This window comes from Cervus canadensis, chromosome 2 (genome assembly GCF_019320065.1).
Source record: "Cervus canadensis isolate Bull #8, Minnesota chromosome 2, ASM1932006v1, whole genome shotgun sequence".
NCBI classification, from domain to species: Eukaryota; Metazoa; Chordata; class Mammalia; order Artiodactyla; family Cervidae; genus Cervus; species Cervus canadensis.
In genome coordinates, this window is record NC_057387.1 from 37,786,768 (window position 1) to 37,797,084 (window position 10,317).

General features: G+C 38.0%; 1 pseudogene; it reads right to left on the minus strand.

The window, feature by feature from the left end:
• Window positions 1-7,703: 7,703 nt before the first annotated feature.
• Window positions 7,704-8,294, minus strand: LOC122428728 (annotated as a pseudogene).
• Window positions 8,295-10,317: the final 2,023 nt, after the last annotated feature.

Consider the following 10,317-nt stretch of genomic DNA (forward strand, 5'->3'; position numbering starts at 1 on the left):
ATAAACTTGAACCCCAAAAAATAAAGTCAATGGCAATGGGATCATACTTATCAATAATTACCTTAAATGTAAATGTGTTGAATGCCCCAACCAGAAGACAAAGACTGGCTGAATGGATACAAAAACAAGACCCTTATATATATGCTGTCTACAAGAGACCCACCTCAAAACAAGGGACACATAAAGACTGAAAGTGAAGGGCTGAAAAAAGATATTTTACGCAAACGGAGACCAAAAGAAAGCAGGAGTAGCAATACTCATATCAGATAAAATAGACTTTGAAATAAAGGCAGTGAAGAGAGACAAAGAAGGACACTATATAATGATCAAAGGATCAATCCAAGAAGAAGATATAACAATTATAAATATATATGCACCCAACATAGGAGCACCACAATATGTAAGGCAAATGCTAACAAAAATGAAAGGGGAAATTAGCAATAACACAATAATAGTGGGAGACTTTAATACCCCACTCATCCTATGGATAGATCAACTAAACCAAAAATTAACAAGGAAACACAAAATTTAAATGATATAATGGATCAGTTAGACATAATTGACATCTATAGGACATTTCATCCCAAAATAATGAATTTCACCTTTTTCTCAAGTGCACACAGAAACTTCTCCAGAATACATCACATCCTGGGCCATAAATCCAGCCTTGGTAAATTCAAAAAAATTGAAATCATTCCAAGCATCTTTTCTGATCACAGTGCAGTAAAATTAAATGTCAACTACAGGGAAAAAAACTATTAAAAATTCCAACATATGGAGGCTAAACAACACACTTCTGAATAACCAACAGATCACAGAAGAAATAAAAAAAGAAATCAAAATATGCATAGAAATGAATGAAAATGAAAACACAACAACTCAAAACCTATGAGATACTGTAAAAGCAGTGCTAAGGTGAAGGTTCATAGCAATACAGACTTACCTCAAGAAACAAGAAAAAAGTCAACATAACCTAACTCTATACCTAAAGTAACTAGAAAAAGAAGAAATGAAGAACCCTAGGGTTAGTAGAAGGAAAGAAATCTTAAAAATTAGGACAGATATAAATGAAAAAGAAACAAAACAGACCATAGCAAAAATCAACAAAGCTAAAAGCTGGTTCTTTAAGAAGATAAATAAAATACACAAATCATTAGCCAGACTCATCAAGAAACAAAGGGGGAAGAGTCAAATGAACAAAATTAGAAATGAAAATGGAGAAGTCACAACAGACAACACAGAAATACAAAGGATCAAAAGGGACTACTATCAGCAGCTATATGGCAATAAAAGGGACAATTTGGATGAAATGGACAAATTCTTATAAAAGTACAACTTTCCAAAACTGAACCAGGAAGAAAGAAAATCTTAACAAATCATGACAAGCATGGAAATCGAAACTGTAATCAGAAATCTTCCAGCAAACAAAAGCCCAGAACCAGATGGCTTCACAGCTGAATTCTACCAAAAATTTAGAGAAGAGCTAACACCTATACTACTCAAGCTCTTCCAGAAAATTTCAGAGGAAGGTAAACTTCCAACCTCATTCTATGATGCCCCCATCACCCTAATACCAAAACCAGACAAAGATGCCACAAAAAGAGAAAAATACAGGCCAATATCACTGAGGAATATAGATGCAAAAATCCTTAACAATATCCTAGCAAACAGAATCCAACAATATATTAAAAAGATTATACATTGTGACCAAGTGGGCTTTATCCCAGGGATGCAAGTATTCTTTAATATCTGCAAATGAATCATTGTAATATACCACATTAACGAATTGAAAGATAAAAACCTTATGATTGTCTCAATAAATGCAGAGAAAGCCTTTGACAAAATTTAACATCCATTTATGATAAAAACCCTCCAGAAAGCAGGAATAGAAGGAACATACCTCAACATGATAAAAGCTATATATGACACCCACAGCAAACATTATCCTCAATGGTGAAAAACTGAAAGCATTTCCCCTAAAGTCAGGAACAAGACAAGGATGCCGACACTCACCACTACTATTCAACATAGTTTTGGAAGTGTTGGCCACAGCAATCAGAGCAGAAAAAGAAATAAAAGGAATCCAGATTGGAAAAGAAGAAGTAAAACTCTCACTGTTTGCAGATGACATGATCCTCTACATAGAAAACCCTAAAGACCCCACCAGGAAATTACTAGAGCTAATCAATGAATATAGTAAAGTTGCAGGATATAAAATTAACACACAGAACTTCCTTGCATTCCTATACACTAACAATGAGAAAACAGAAAGAGAGGTTAAGGAAACAATTCCATTCACCATTGGACAAAAGGAATAAAATACTTAGGAATAAGCCTACCTAAAGAAACAAAATACCTATAGATAGAAAACTATAAAACACTGATGAAAATAATCAAAGATAACACAAATAGATGGAGAAATATACCAAGTTCATGGATTGGAAAAATAAATATAGAGAAAATGAGTATACTATACAAAGCAATCTACAGATTCAAAGCAATCCCTATCAAGCCACCAATGGTATTTTTCAGAGAAATGGAACAAATAATTTCACAATTTGTATGGAAATACAAAAAAACCTCAAATAGCCAAAGCAAACTTGAGAGAGAAGAATGGAACTGGAGGAATCAATCTGCCTGACTTCAGGCTATACTACAAAGCAACAGTCATCCAGACAGTATGGTACTGACACAAAGACAGAAATATACATCAATGGAACCAAATAGAAAGCCTAGAGAGAAATCCATGCACCTATGGACACCTTATCTTTGACAAAGGAGGCAAGAATATACAATGGAGAAAAGACAATCTCTTTAACACATAGCCCTGGGAAAACTGGTCAACCACTTGTAAAAGAATGAAACTAGAACACCTTCTAACACCATACACAAAAATAAACTCAAAATGGATTAAAGATCTAAACATAAGAACAGAAGCTATAAAACTCCTAGAAGAAAACATATACAAAACACTCTCTGACACAAATCACAGCAGGATCCTCTATGACCCACCTCCCAGAGTAATGGAAATAAAAGCAAAAATAAATAAATGGGACCTAATTAAACATAAAAGTTTTTGCACAACAAAGGAAACTATAAGCAAGGTGAAAAGACAGCCTTCAGAATGGGAGAAAATAATAACAACCAAATAACTGACAAAGAATGAATCTCAAAAATATGCAAGCAGCTCCTTCAGCTCAATTCCAGAAAAATAAGCCACCCAATCAAAAAATGGGCCAAAGAACTAAGCAGACATTTCTCCAAAGAAGACATACAGATGGCTAACAAACACATGAAAAGATGCTCAACATTACTCATTATCAGAGAAATGCAAATCAAAATCACAATGAGGTACCATCTCACACCGGTCAGAATGGCTACTATCCAAAAGTCTACAAACAATAAATGCTAGAGAGGGTGTGGAGAAAAGGGAACTGTCTCACACTGTTGGTGGGAATGCAAACTAGTACAGCCACTATGGAGAACAGTGTGGAGATTCCTTAAACAACTAGAAATAGAACTGCCATATGACCCAGCAATCCCACTGCTGGGCATACACACCAAGAAAACCAGAATTGAAAGAGACACGTGTGCCCCAATGTTCATCGCAGCACTGTTTATAATAGCCAGGACATGGAAGCAACCTAGATGCCCATCAGCAGAGAATGGATAAGAAACCTGTGGTACATATACACAATGGAATATTACTCAGCCATTAGAAAGTATACAGTTGAATCAGTTCTAACGAGGTGGATGAAACTGGAACCTATTATACAGAGTGAAGTAAGTCAGAAAGAGAAACACAATACTGTATACTAAGGCATAAATATGGAATTTAGAAAGATGGTAGTGATGACCTTATATGCGAGACAGCAAAAAAGGTACAGATGTATAGAACAGTCTTTTTGACTCTGTGGGAGAAGGCGAGGTTGGGATAATTTGAGAGAATAGCATTGAAACATGTATATTATCATATGTGAAACAGATTGTCAGTCCAGGTTTGATGCATGAGACAGGGTGCTCAGGCTGGTGCACTGGGATGACCCTGAGGGATGGGATGGGGAGAGAGGTGGGAAGGGGGTTCAGGATGGGGAACTCATGTACACCCACAGCTGATTCATGTCAATGTATGGCACAAACCACTATAATATTGTAAAGTAATTAGCCTCCAATTAAAATGAAAAGAAAAAAAAACTATAAAATTTATTTGAACCCCACCACACCAAGAAATCCTAAAAGATGATGCTGTGAAAGTGCTGCTCTCAATATGCCAGCAAATTTGGAAGACTCAGCAGTGGCCACAGGACTGGATAAGTTCAGTTTTCATTCCAATCCCAAAGAAAGGCAATGTTAAAGAATGCTCAAACTTTTGCACAATCGCAGTCATCTCACACAATAGCAAGGTAACGCTCAATATTCTCCAAGTCAGGCTTCAATGACTTGTATGTGAACTGTGAACTTCAGGATGTTCAAGCTGGTTTTAGAAAAGGCAGACGAAACAGAGATCAAATTGCCAACATCGGTTGGATCATCGAAAAAGCAAGAGAGTTCCAGAAAGACATCTATTTCTGCTTTACTGATTATGCCAAAGCCTTTGACTGTGTGGATGACAACATACTGTGAAAAATTCTGAAAGAGATGGGAATACCAGACCACCTGACCTGCCTCTTGAGAAATCTGTATGCAGGTCAAGAAGCAACAGTTAGAACTGAATGTGGAACAACATGGTTTCAAATCGGGAAAGGAGCACTTCAAGGCTGTATATTGTCACCCTGCTTATTTTACTTATATACAGAGTACATTAAGAGAAATGCTGGGCTGGATGAAGCACTAGCTGGAATCAAAACTTCCAGGAGAAATATCAATAACCTCAGATACACAGATGACCTGACCGTTATGGCTCAAAGTTAAAAAGAACTAAAGAGCCTCTTGATGAAAGTGAAAGAGGAGAGTGAAAAAGTTGGCTTTAAAACTCAACATTCAGAAAACTAAGATCATGGCATCTGGTCCCATCACTTCATCTCAAATAGATGGGAAAGCAATGGAAACAGTGAGAGACTTTATTTTTTTGGGCTCCAAAATCACTGCAGATGGTGACTGCAGCCATGAAATTAAAAGACACTTGCTCCTTGGAAGAAAAGGTGTGACCAACATAGACAGCATATTAAGAAGCAGAGACATTACTTAGGCGACCAAGGTCTGTCTAGCCAAAGCTATGGTTTTTTCCAATAGACATGTATGGATGTGAGAGTTGGACTATAAAGAAAACTGAGTGCTGAAGAATTGATGCTTGAACTGTGGTGTTGGAGAAGATTTTTGAGAGTCCCTTGGACCACAAGGAGATCCAACAAGTCAATCCTAAAAGAAATCAGTCCTGAATATTCATTGGAAAGACTGATGCTGAAGCTGAATCTTCAATACTTTGGCCACCTTATGTGAAGAACTAACTCATTTGAAAAAAGCCCTGACACTGGGAAAGATTGAAGGCAGGAGGAGAAGGGGACAACAGAGGATGAGATGGTTGGATGGCATCACTGACTCAATGGACATGAGTTTGAGTAAACTCCAGGAGTTGGTGACGGACAGGGAGGCCTGGTGTGCTGCAGTCTATGGAGTCACAAAGAGTCAGACATGACTGAGAGACTGAGCTGAACTGAATTCTCTTTAATCTATTCCAGTAGGACTGCAGTCTCTCCTCACATAAAATGAAGATTGTTGGTTGGGTAGTGACAATAACGTGACTAAACTAAATCCAGTTCTCACCATACTCAAACCTTTAGTGCCATTTGATAGTTCTATTTTATTGACTCACTTCCTATATTTGGCTTCTGAGACACCACCCTGTCTCTTTCCCAACCACATATCTGATTCCTCTACATCTCAGAATGTATAGGTTTGGTACATCAAATTGCATATTCAAAATTCCCCCAGATGTTTGCATGTGTGCTAAGTTGCTTCAGTCGTGTTCGACTCTTCGTGACCCCATGGACTGTAGCCTGCCAGGTTCCTCTGTTCATGGAATTTTTCAGGCAAGAATACCAGAGTGGGTTGCCATGCTCTCCTCCAAGATATCTTCCCAACCTAGGGATGCAACCCACATCTCGTCTCCTGCATTGGCAGATGGATTCTTTACCACTAGCGCCACCTGGGAAGCCCAAATAAAGGAATGTTTAGCTTGATATTTAGCTTGTTTAAATAATGTAACAAGTTCACAACCAATCTCTTGACTCCCCCACCACTAATAAAGAATGGTCTTTCTTTAAAAATTTTTCCCTTACTTTAGGAGCTCAAGGTACATATCCTGATATCATCTGTGGCTTATCTGTTTCTCAGATACTTCACATCCAATTCAGAAGTATGTTGTCTACCATCAGATTATATCAAGTATTGATCTTTCCTCACCAACTTTTAATATACTATTATAGTTCAACCAACCATCATTTCTTGCCTTTATCATTGTATTACCATCTTATTCTATTTCTCTACATTCACTCTTTATTCCTTAAAGTATTTTTAATGTTTTTAATTTACTTAAAACCCTTAAAAATCCTCTTATATCAAAAAAAAAAAAAATCCTCTTATATCAAAGTAAAATTCAGTGTCTTTATAATTGCCTATAAAAATGGGGGACATGATCTGGTCCCCCATTCCACTTTATGGCTTACATCCTTTTGCACTTTTCCTTGTTCACTCTGCTCCAACTAGACACTCTTTCCTCTGCTGGTATTTTCTGAATATACATGCTTTCCATCAGGAAAGTCCAAGAAGGTACTTGGACTTGAACACACATCATTTCTCTTGGATACTCAGCATATTTCTGCATTTTTCCTCCTTCAGACATTGGCATGTAAGTGTTAGCAACTCTCATGCTGACAACCAAACGGTATGAACTTCTCATCTTACCCTTTCATTCTTACCAGTTCTCACCAGCCCATTTGCTTGATCCTGCCTTGGAAATATGAAGATATAGAAATTATCAGCAGTGCTTTTGCCAGTCATTTTTTCTTTGATAGTTTCTTTGTATTTCTCCTCAATAGTTGCTTGACTCAGCATCTTTCTGTCTGCTCTGCACAATGAAGATACAAATTAAATGAGAATAGAAAAAATTATTAAAGTATTAAATCATATAAATACCAAATCTATTCCAAAATATACTTATATGAAAGAAAATACACATTTTGGAAAGAGATTTATGGTGACTGGGCAGTTTCATGGCATCTGGGCAGGGATAATATTCCAGAAAGGAACTAACATTTTTGCATCCAGTCACAGTTTGTAATGAGTTTCTAACCAGCCATCTGTAAGCTACACTGAGCACATCAGTAGCATCAGTGCAGGAGACTGACTTTGGGACTGACTCTGGGAAAAGGGAAAGAAGCATGCTTTAGCCTCAATTCTGAGTTCATGACAACTTCTCAAAGATCTCATCAACAACCTATACAGTACAATTTCAAAAAAGGTAAGCATGTTAAGGTAAGTGAATGACTCTTGATAACCCCAAACACATTATCTTGCTGTATTTATATGGAACTCTCTATCTGCCACGGGCTGTGTGAAGAGGTTCTTCCTCAGGACAACATACACACAGGACTCTGGAGGACCCAGTGGGACTGAGGGGAGCCTGAGGACTGGGGAAGAGGCTTCCTTTTTTTTCAGTTGGAGACAAACTTAATACACACAGTACACAGTGCTGTAGTCTTCTCCTATCCTCTGGCACAACACTTCATGCTGTCTTCAACTTTATTCTGGAAGCCATCCTTGTCCTGAAAATGATGTTCTGCAGCTTCAATATTTGGTGGATAATCAAAATTCAAAAGATCAGTTAACAAAGAGTTGAATCTCCAAACAACATTCCTCAATGTCCTCCTGGGAGCCCAGCCAGTGCTGTCAATTGAACGTTCTTGCAATAAACCTAGACATATTTCACCTGTCTCTGTGATGTTGGGGTTCTATAACCTGCTATAACCTGGTGAAGCATCTCACTGTGGGAGGCACCACGTTATACGCATCAGGAACTTCAATTTCAAACAAATTTTCTACTCTGGTAGTAACGCTCATCTATCAAAAAACACAAAACAACAACAACAAATCCTGGAGTTTACAGTTAGCTGAAAGCAATGAAGCTTGCTTGGATGAAGAAAATGCATTTTATACCTACAAGGTAAATTAGTTTCAACCTCTGTAACAAGTAGCCTGTCTCTCACAGAATCCTGATGGGTGGAGTCAGAGGCCATGTCTATGCTTGGAACTCTGAGATGATTATCCTGATTCAGTTGGCTTGCCAGCATCAGCATTATGGCTACCTTACTCTGGTCACCATGAGACAGGAGAGGCAGGATGTGGGACAGGAAGCGGGCAGACACACAGTAGCACCAGAGTGGTGAGGAAGAGACTCAGCTGCTCCCTTTTTCCTTGGCAGTCTTTTTTAAGAGCTGAAAGAAGCTAATCTCCACACATCTCCCAGCCCCCAAATTGACTGGAATCCCAGAAATCGGTAGATATAGCAATTAAAGAGTTAAACTCAGAGAAATATTTCATAGTACCTGAATCAATAAAATTACCTCTTCTTTGAAACTCACTGACTCTACAATTAAAATTCTGTAGTGAAAACTGAAGTGTGTAGTGACATAATAAAGTCCACTTTTCCTGTGATGGTCACTGTTCAAAGTGACCCCCATGGTCCCTGACTCTGGATATTCACATTATTGTGTAGTTCTCTCTGATATTGTGTCATAATTGGCTTGTGTGACCTATAAAATATGACAGAAGTGATGGGTATATGATTTACAAGTTTAAGACATAATAGAAATGATGACATTTACTTCTTGTTCTGTCTTGGATTATGTGGCTAGGGGAAGCCAGCTGCTATGTCATGAGGTCACTTGGTATACTATGAAGAGATCCACTTATGCCTTATGCCAAAAGCCCTGTGAGTGACCCATCTTATGAGAAGATCCTCTATCTCCTGTCTAGTCAGCAGATACCTGCAGCCCCTATCAGGTCTCTCATGAGAGGCCATGTGACTAACCAGTCAACCAAGTTATTCATGAATTTCTAACTCATAGAAACTGTAAGATACTAATTTTTACTGTTTTAGTCCTTCATTTAGGGGATTGAGTTTTTGGAGATTAATTTGTTGTGCAGTAATGGGTAACTGGGACTTTCCAGGTGGCTCAGATGGTAAAGAATCCGTCTGTAAGATGGGAGACCTGGTTTTGAACCCTTGGTGGGAAGTTTCCCAGAGAAGGAAATGGCAACCCACTCCAGTATTCTTGCCTGGAGAATTCCATGGACAGAGAAGCCTGGTGGGCTACAGTCCATGGTGTCACAAAGAGTTGGACATGGCTGAGTAACTAACACAAATACAATGGGTAACTTGTATACTTCTCAAAATTAATGTCTTAAATGCTAGTTTAGTGTATATCTGAATAATCTAACAATCAGATGACTCTCCAGCATAGAAACTTAGTGATTGCCTCCCACTGTAGAGGTTCCAAAAGGACAGACACTCACTTTTCCAATATTTTCAATACTGAACTCTGTACCTGCATGTTAGATAAGCTCATCCAATTTCACCTGGGACTTTGAGTCAAAAGTTATTTATACAACAAATCAAAGGTGATAGAAAACAAACTCTAACAATAGCTTCAGAGACTGTAGCAACTTCAAGTATCCTGGTGTGCCAGGGGCCACAGAGCCAGTAGTGCTAGCAGCAATCAAAGTTATAATTTCCAGTGTTCAGCTGTAGAAACAGGAGTCATCACCCAACTGATTCAGTGGTGAAATCTGGCTATGGCTTGCACTTTCATTTTTCCATTATTTTTGCCAGTTTTCTAAGCCTGATAACCTAGAATTCCAGCAAATTTATTCATATATCAGTTGAGGTAATTGTAGCTGCTTGAAAAAACCACTCAAAGCTTCAGTTGTTTAAAATATAGACGTTTATTTCTCATCAAGTCACTGAACTTTGAGGGTTTTTAGTTAGTAGATGGCTTGGATTGTTTCCATCTTGATACTCTGTCACTCCCTAAGACTGTCAGCATCTGCAGTTAAAGCAAGAACAAATAGGAATGAAGAAGTCACTCCATTTTAAAGTCATTCTATGAAGCAACACACAATCACTTATCCTCACCTTCTTAGATGAGACCCAGACACCAGACCCACATGGATTCACAAGGGAAGGGTGATATAGTCCATAATTTGCAGCAACTTCATAGCAACAACTCTTTTCAACAGAATAGAAAGTACAAAACCTGTGTCATAATTATCCATTTTTGTCACATTGTGCTGTGAGTGTGTTACAATAAGTTTATTTGT